This window comes from Neovison vison, chromosome 5 (genome assembly GCF_020171115.1).
Source record: "Neovison vison isolate M4711 chromosome 5, ASM_NN_V1, whole genome shotgun sequence".
Taxonomy (NCBI): Eukaryota; Metazoa; Chordata; class Mammalia; order Carnivora; family Mustelidae; genus Neogale; species Neogale vison.
This window is the reverse complement of record NC_058095.1, coordinates 90978434-90987917: the sequence shown is the minus strand read 5'-3', so window position 1 is coordinate 90987917 and position 9484 is coordinate 90978434. Positions and strand designations below refer to the sequence as shown.

Below are 9484 nucleotides of genomic sequence, written 5' to 3'. Positions count from 1 at the left end.
GAATTTACCCTAAAGATACAAACGTAGTGATCCATAGGGGCACGTGCACCCGAATGTTTATAGCAGCAATGTCCACAATAGCCAAACTATGGAAAGAACCTAGATGTCCATCAACAGATGACTGGATCAAGAAGATGTGGTATATATACACAATGGAATACTATGCAGCCATCAAAAGAAACAAAATCTTGCCATTTGCGACAACATGGATGGAACTAGAGCGTATCATGCTTAGTGAAATAAGTCAAGCGGAGAAAGACAACTATCATATGATCTCCCTGATATGAGGAAGTGGTGATGCAACATGGGGGCTTAAGTGGGTAGGAGAAGAATCCATGAAACAAAATGGGATAGGGAGGGAGACAAACCATAAGTGACTCTTAATCTCACGAAACAAACTGTGGGTTGCTGGGGGGAGGGGGGTTGGGAGAAGGGGGGTAGGGTTATGGACATTGGGGAGGGTATGAGCTTTTGGGTAAATTGGAAGGGGAGGTGAACCATGAGAGACTATAGACTCTGAAAAACAGTCTGAGGGGTTTGAAGTGGCGGGGGGGTGGGAGGTGGGTACCAGGTGGTGGGTATTATAGAGGGCACAGCTTGCATGGAGCACTGGGTGTGGTGAAAAAATAATGAATACTGTTTTTCTGAAAATAAGTAAATTGGGGGAAAAAAATCTTTTCTCCTAAATTTGCAGGTCATTTAACTCCCATTCTAGAATACATGTAGTCCTCATTCTTCATCTGGAGCTATTTACCTCTGGCAAACACCTTTCACAGAATGGTCTTCAGTAATGCTTTTCTCACTGCGCCTGTCCTCCACCTGTTAGTGAGTTCTACTGACCGATGGAACAAGCAGCTCTCGGTCTCCACGCACATCCAGAGGAGTCAGCAGCTGTGAGGAACGGCTTTTCCTCCACCCATCGTCTCGGCCGCCTGTGCAGTCAGCCCGATCCTGGGGGCCTGTATTTCAGAATACAGATTTCTGATCAAAGGTCTGAGGCCAGGCCATCTGTTTTGAAGCTGTATGGAGTACAAAGTCCTGTTACATTGTTTGGTGATGGTGGGTGGGGTGGGATCTTCGCAAGACATTCGGAATGTTGCTTCACCGATGTAAAAATAACGGGTAGGAAAACGGGTAGCAAAAGTGGTCAGTGCTGGGCTACTCACACTTTCCGTGACCTGTTTGTTAATGGAATCAGAAAGTTTGAGAGTTCTTTTAAAGACGTGGTCTGAATGCCTTTCCTGAAATTTTGTTTCTGTGTTTATTTGAATAGGAAGAAAGTTAAAAAACTTCCCATGATTCTGGCTCTGCACCTGAAGAGGTTTGAATACCTGGATCTGCTTCATCGATACACAAAACTGTCTTACCGGGTAGTGTTTCCTTTAGAACTTCGTCTGTTTAACAACTCTGGTGATGCGACCAGTCCTGACAGAATGTATGACCTTGTCCCTGTGGTGGTTCAGTGTGGAAGGTAACCCCAGCCGTGGGCCGCGCGGGCCAGGATCTCTGTCCGTGGGGCAGGCGTGCGGGATGTTCTGTGCCTGCCATTTGTGCCTGGCGTGGCTTCATACAGTACCCCCTGAATGTCCACGTTCTCCTACGCAAAATGCAGTCCTATTAACAACCTGCCACAGTGTTACTGTTAAAGGAGGAATGCAAATTACTTAGCTGCTGCTACTGTGTTCTTAACAATAATGACGCCCTTATAGTACCTTTTCACATCCTAACTTAACTATGCCGTAGCCTCTTCAAATTCGGGGACAGTTCTTAGGTTTCCCTCTGCTTAGATGATGCTGGGGTTCCTGGAATTGCTCTGCTCACAAGACCGTGAGCTCTGAGATTCCTGGTCACAGCTGGGCTCCCTCCCCAACTCTACTCCTCTTCTCTCACTGCAATTCCCCCTTCCGCCTTCCCCCCTGGCCTCCTCAGACCTCTCTGAAAGCCGTGCTGGGTGCCCTTCTCATCCAGCCCTGCTCCATTTGGTGCCAGGCCTCTGTGTCCACCCAGCTGCTGGATGTGTCCTGCCCGCAGTAACTCACTGCTCGGTACGGTGTGTGTTTATCAGTTTGGAGGGCCGTCTCCGTTAGCAGAACAGGCACGTCTTAAAACAGGAAGTGATCCTCCCATTAACAAAAGATTGAAAACCTTTTCAAATCTTATTTTCTACTTACAAGATTTACTCGTAGTTACGTTTCATACGAGAGTGTAAAGGGTTTACGTTGCCGCATCCTTGCCGCGGGTGGTGCTCATTGCAGCAGGCCTGTGCCTGCCCAGCTCCCGTGGTCCTGCTCCTGCGTGTCTGGCATCTCGCGGATTTCCGACAGGTGCTTCCGGACTTCGTGCGTGTGATCCTTTCATTCCGTCTCAGGGCCCCGCTCCACTGTCACCAACTTCCTCAGCCCTCCTCCTCCCAGCTGCCCCCTCTCCTGGGTGAGGCCCGTAGGTTGCACTACCCCTGCAACTCCGCTTTTATATCGTATGGGGCCCCGTATGGTGTTCCTGGAGAATTCTCTCCTGTACTCACGGTGTCCTCGGGCCAGGAGGCTGTGGGTGCCTTTCTGAGCCCCACAGCAACCAGCAGTTATTAGCACACGTGATGTATTCAGACCATACTGCACTGAGCGTGTCTTATGTTCAGGATGCACATCCCTAAGCCACGGCTCTTGTAGGGCGAAGTTTACCAGCCTTCCTTCTCTTACTAGTTTCTGTAGTGCACATTTGTCTTTTGTCCTTCAGACTGCCTCTCTGCCCGAGGAAAAGGCTGCTACCCTTTCAGTCTCACACCCAAGGGTCCTCATCTCCCCCGCCTCCTTTCATCTCTGGCTCTGTTCCTCTGCCTTTCTGAGATTTTTTTTTATGTTCACCACCTTAAAAATTAAAAAAAAAAAAATTCTTATCATCTCACTATAAAACAAAAGACTCTAGATGAGTCCTATAGGAATGGGGAAGTTTTGTTTTTGTTTTTTGGTAGGTTTTTTGGGTTTTTTTTGTTTGTTTGTTTGTTGTTTGTTTTAGTTTTTTCCTGTATTAAAAGCCTTAAAAAAATGTTCTGAGGTATTTTCTTCTATGGAGAAAGAGCAGTACTGTTGTTTTGTCATTTTGTCACCTGAGGTGCTCGTCTCACCTAATAATCAGAGGAGCCAAGGCAGGGACACATGGGAGGGTTCTTATTCTATTATCTGATTATCTGATGTTGCTATTCACCATAAACAGCACTTTGTGTTGAAAATTATCTCAAATTCTATAATATAATAATTATAATAGAATTATAACTTAAAGAATTATATAGAAGCTTTTATAATTAGTCATACTTAATCTGCGAGAGGTTAAAATCCTTGCCATGTCCTTTATAAAGCAAAAGATTTTTTTGAAAAACAAAAAACAAAAACAAAAAAACCACCTGCATTTTAATGCATTTCTAGATTTCTTTATTCCAGACTTGTTTAAAATGAGCTGCAGAGGCAATTCCAAGAATTATAATGACTAAGATCCAGGTACTTAAAAATAGCACTAATAATACTAGCAAAATGTCATTTGTTTTTAAAGAAGTTTCTGAGGGTCAAGCTTAATTTTAGAACTATAGATGTGATATGTGTTTTTTTAGGCATTACATGGTATTTTTCCTCAAGAGAAAAACGATGGCCAAGGGAATAAAACTTAGAAAAAATTCTATGTATGTTCTGTAGTTTAACTCAGGGGGCTCTGGCCCTTGATCCTCTATCTCTCCCAAATGCTAAAAAATATATTTAAATTTTTCAGAGAAGCAAATTTGAAAATTATTTTAAACATTATAATTAAAAAATTATTACAAAGACAACAAAAATTTTAATAGCATAGATTTATGTAAATAGAATGCTGGTTATAGCTCTCAAAGTAGAGTACTGATTATTTGATTATAAAATTGAATGCCAGTTCACATCAGTGTAGCTTGATATTTTGGGGAAGAATAGATAAGGAGTATTTTCATCGGTTTCAGTTATTCTCGTTTATAGAACATGACGTCAAGGGCATAGAAGAGTGGTATTAATAAACATTGTATATAATTAATTTCTCTTTCTCTTTGTTTTAGTGGTCCCAACTGAGGACATTATAGTGCAATAGTTAAGAGTCATGATTTTTGGTTGTTGTTTGATGACGACATTGTAGAAGTAAGTAGTTCCTGAATTTCTTATTTTTATTCAAAGTTGTGTGTGTATTTTACTCTTCTGTTTTTTTTCTCCCAGCCTCTCTTTCATATGACAGGTGATGAATATTGGATAATTGTTGAAGTTTTCAGACTGTAGTCAGATTCCTACTTCTTACTCCCCAACAGCCAACCCCAATGCTTGAATGGTCAGGTGATCTTCAAAATGCATAGAGTAAAACAAAGAAAAGCTTTCCACAAGAGAACTAGTTTTAAAAAGTCTTTCATTGTCTAAAAAAAAATGATTGAGCTATAATACATGTACAGAAAGTATATGAATCTAAAACAGCACTTGAATTTATTATTTTTTTTAGATTTTATTTATTTATTTGACAGAGCTCACAAGTAGGCGGAGAGGCAGACAGAGCGAGAGATTGGAGGAAGCAGGCTACCCACCGAGCAGAGAGCCCGATGTAAGGCTCAATCCCAGGACCTGAGCTGAAGGCAGAGGCTTTAACCCACTGAGCCACCCACGTGCCCCAGCACTTGAATTTTCTATGTGTGGGTTTGCATACACAGATATGTATGTGCACATGCACACTCTGTAACCACTCTTCAGATCAAGGGAGAGTACATTTGTAACACCCTTCGATAAGCCCCCTTATCCTTTTCCTGGTCAGTCTTCACAGTTTTCCCTCCCACTCCCCACCATCCTCTGAACCCACTATTGATGACTGATCATTATGATTAGTTTTGCCTCTGTTTGACTATAAACAGACTCCTCCAGTGTGACTTCTTTTGTATCTAGCAGTTCACTCTTACTGCCTATAGTAGTGGTTTTCTTTTATTGCGCTGTAATTTCTCATTGTAAGAATATAAAAAGGTAGAAATTTTCCTTTTTATCCCTGCCTGACTATTATCAATAAAACTGCCTCAATCACCCCTATCTGATGCTGATATACGCACTCATTTTTCTTGGGTAATTGTTAGGTAGGACCATAAGAAATTGCCATTTTCATAGGTCACAAATGGTTGGGAATTGGTGGTTTCAAGTGGGTCAGGTAATTCTGTTCCCTAGGAATAGACTTGCTGGATCGAAGGCTAGTTGTGTGTTCAGCCTTACAAGATAATACTAAACATTTTCCCAAGGTCTCCGTTCCATTCTGCCTTCCTGCCAGCTACGTGTGGGAGCCCTGTTTGCTGCACTTTCTCACCAATACTGGGCATGATCAGTCTTTTTAACTTAAGCCATTCTCGTGCAGAGCCGTTTTATAAACATAAGCAGGAAAATGAGAGGCACGATTCTAAGAAATGTGGAAGACTTTACTGGACTGTAGAGCTCATTTCTGTACTAATATTTCCATTTTGCCTCACAGAAAATAGATGCACAAGCTATTGAAGAATTCTACGGGTTGACATCAGATATCTCAAAGAATTCAGAGTCTGGTTACATCCTTTTCTATCAGTCTCGGGACTGAGTGGGATCGTGATGAAGAGATGCTTTCTGCCACATTTCTTCTCTGGTTATTCTGGAAAGGATCAAGCACTGATTTTTCAAGACAAGAGAAATGCAGGAAGCTCAGGGGGCAGTAGCACACTGTGCACACAATAAAGCAAAGACTATGGATTAACACGCTCTTCCTATCATGGTAGTTGATTGATTTGCTCAGGTATCATGCTGTCTGCAGTTCCATACAACAAGGAAGTGAAATCAGAGATAGCAGCTCCTCTTGTAAAACAGCCTTCCAGTAATTGATATGCATTTTTCTTTATTAATTGCACCAGTAATGATTTGAACTCCTTGGGGGTGCAGTAGAAAGACTAGGAATCTGTGCTAGGTTGTATTGATCATGTAAGGAGATCACACTGAACACACTGCATAAATTTGCCCGTGTTGAAGCCACACAGAAGGAATATTTGGTGGTCTTTTCAAGTGTAAACCAGAACTGCATTTGGGCCCAATACTTGCGGTTGCCTTCCTGATGTCAGAACTCAGATCACTAGAATTCAGTGTCAGGAAGGCAAATATGTTTTGCTTCTCTGAAGAAGCTTATAATAATATACAGCATATGTATATGTAGGAACAATTGGTCAAAAGTGGCTTTTTGTTTCCCCAAGGGGAAAGACTGGCTTTGTAATTATAATTTTTTTTCTTATTTATTTTACTTAAAACTGGTAGTCTTAAGTATTTTGCCAAGTGCCCATCATTCTGTCAGTAAATTTGGGCATATTTTTATTAGTTTTTGTCAGTTTTACTAGTCCTTTTGTTTGTTTCTATTTTGAAGGTGAATTTTAAACTCTATTTTAAAGTCCTAGGATACCTTAAGAAAAATTTGCAAGGAGAGGAGGTAAATAATCTTTTTCAGGAGGAACTGATATCTCTGGCTAATATTTGTCCTTTTGTTAGAGTTTATAAATCAGTTGTTCAGCTTTAATCTCAGCACCATAAAAAACTGTCAGAATCTCCCTGTCCCAGTTGGAACGATGAAGGAAGGTGTGGCCCCGTGGGGGCGCACCAGTCCTGAGCACTCTCAAGTTCTCGGACGTTTCAAGATGAGGCCGTGCTTGGAAAATTGGTGTCGTAGCAGTTATGTTCTTCTCAAACGTCATTCTTTACCCGGGAAAGAAGTCATCTGTCAGAACCCCAGCAGCCCCCGAGGCTCGCTGCACACACCCGACGAAGATGAAGTGTTTGTGGCGCAGGCGGGGAACACACGGAGCAAGTCCTTTTCTCTTCCTCCCACCCCCTCTCTCCATCTTCACAAACCATACTGGAAGAGTGTTCAGAGATTACACTTTGCATTTGTTAAGACTTTCTTCTGTTGGGAGTTTGAAGAAGTAATAGATGTCATGTCAAGTGCACGTGAACCATGGCGGTCGACACTTTTCCACGCATCATTAAGTTGTCGGACGGTGGCCAAACGTAACATGCAGGAGATGATTGAATACAGAGTCCAAATCACAGCGATCAGGCCTTGGATGTTCTTTAAGTCCCTTTAGGAAGTAATTTTTTTTAATTGCTGTAATTTTCTAAACTTCTTTGACTAATACTGTTGAATATGAAAAAAAAAAACTTTTTTGTCTGCTGCTATTGATTAACATTATCTGTATCTTTTAGCTCAGGAAATGACTTCACCTACTCGTTCCATGAACTGATCTTGAACAAGGTCACTCGGCTACTCGGGCTGTTTCAACAAATATGCTGGGAGAAAATGATGTATTTTGACAACTTGCTTTTTAAGATTATAGTTGCTAAAACCTTACGCTGGCTGGAGTGGGTTTGTACAAATTATGTAGCCTGCCCGATGACTACATTGCTCAGAGAATCATGACTGAGAATTTGGGGAAGGTCACAGATGTGGAAGTGGTTACATTTTTTTTATTTTGAGGGCTTAAACCAAATTGTCTTGGAACTCGAGGCTGTGTTTCTGCAGCATTCAGCGCAGAGAGACGTAAAGTGAGGCTGAGGCAGTCTTCACCTGAGTCAGGCCACAGCATGGATAAGAGAGATAGATGAAGTCATTTGCATAGAGGTACAGCATTGGAATACTACGCTGTGTTTGTTTCTACATTTTGCATTTTTAAGAAATACAGTAAAGCAAGGATAAATCTCCTATTAAAGCAAATTCTAGCATTTTTATTGAGTTCTTTGGTAGTCACACACTGTTCACATCTCCAGCATATTTAATAGTATGATTTGTCCGGGAAGGGACTGTGGGGTGATGGTTCTCAGTTTCCTTTTTACTCTTAGTACAGCTGCATCTACATAAAATGTTTTGAAGCTTATCAGAAACTCAGTATACTTTGAAAACAAAGGGTTAGGGTTGGGGGGGGAATGCAGGTATTTAGTAAGAAAAATGACCCATCTAGAAAGCATTGTGAGGTTGTGTGTTGGTTGACTGTGATTGAAATGAGGGGCAGGGGTAGGTTGTAAAGGGTGGCTGACTGCTCTCTAACCATGTACATGTTAGTTGGGATGGCTGTCCCATATTTTTTGTATATTGGAATAAAAATTTCTATAAATTATCGTAACTGAAAGTAAATATTCTAAATTAAGTCTCACTGCTAAGTCCTATGGCTTCTGTCTTGGAAACTTTACCTTTAGAAGATTGCTTAAGACAGGAGCCATGAGATTTCAGGAAAAGGGAAAAAAGGACATGTGTAATACATGGGTCTTGTTGCCTCTAACCATCAGTATCGGGTTTTTTCTTTTTAGTGATGGCAGTAGAAAGACCTCACTTTCATAACATACTACTCCTGTTACTTTCTTTAATGATGCTTTTCATTTAAGATTCTCTCATGAGGTATTTAACTGGGAGCTGGGAGGCTAAGGTGCTCAGGTCCTGGCTCTTCAGTGAATTTAACTGTGTGACCTTGGGCAAGTCACTTAACCTCTCTGTGCTTCAGTCTCCCTATCTTGTAAAATGGGAGTAATACCTACCTCACAGGGTTGTTGTGGGGATTAATTAGATATAATGTCTGTAAAGCATCTAAGGTTCTTGAAGAAGGCACTATATAAATACAAAATAATATCTATTAAAGTTGGTTTATTTGTGCTTGTGGCCTTTGAGTGTGTTTTTTTCTTTCTGCCTAAAATATCTTTGTGAATTAGAAGAAGAGTTGACCCATGAACAACACGGAAGTTTGGGCTGTGTGGGTCTGCTTTTAAGTGGATTTTTTTCGATAAACGTAGTACTATGAACGTGGTTTTTCTTCGGATTTTTCTTAACATTTTCTCTTTAGCTCTGTTGTCAGAACAAAGTATATAAAACATATACAAACTGTGTGTTAATGGCCTGCAGATATTATCGGTAACAGGACAACAGTAGACTCATAATAGTTAAGTTTTTGGAGAGTCAAAAGTTAGGGTTTCTTCGACTGCCTAGACATGGTGCCCCTTACCCCTGGGTGGTTCCAGTTCAACTGGATACACTTGGAGAACGGCCTTACTGCTTTTGTGCGAACTTACTCCCTCTGTTACCCGAAGAGATTGTCCCAGAACAGCCTTCAGCACGTGTAAAACAGCACGCGCAGTCACGTGTGATCCTCGCGTACCTCGCATCCATCTTTCCATAGTAGCACTGTCTTTCCCCAAATCCCAAGATTAAAAATGTAAATTTAGGATCACAGAATCTGAGACGGGCAAATAGGTTAAAGGGCAGCATTTTTAGCACTCCTTGCCCCTCCCAGTGTAGCAAAATCGGTATGTTGGGGGTATTCCCCCTGTGCTGGAGTACTCGAAGCCCCGCTCCCCCGCTCACTGACTCAGTAAGTAGGCGCTAATCCTGCCTTTCTGTGAAATCCACCTCCCTCGCTCTTGGGTGACCATCCCGGAAACACTCTTGTGTAGTCATCTATCTG

At 41.7% G+C, this 9484-nt stretch overlaps 1 pseudogene; it reads left to right on the top strand.

The window, feature by feature from the left end:
• Positions 1 to 842: 842 nt before the first annotated feature.
• On the top strand, positions 843 to 5887 carry LOC122907419 (annotated as a pseudogene).
• The last annotated feature ends 3597 nt before the right edge of the window (positions 5888 to 9484 follow it).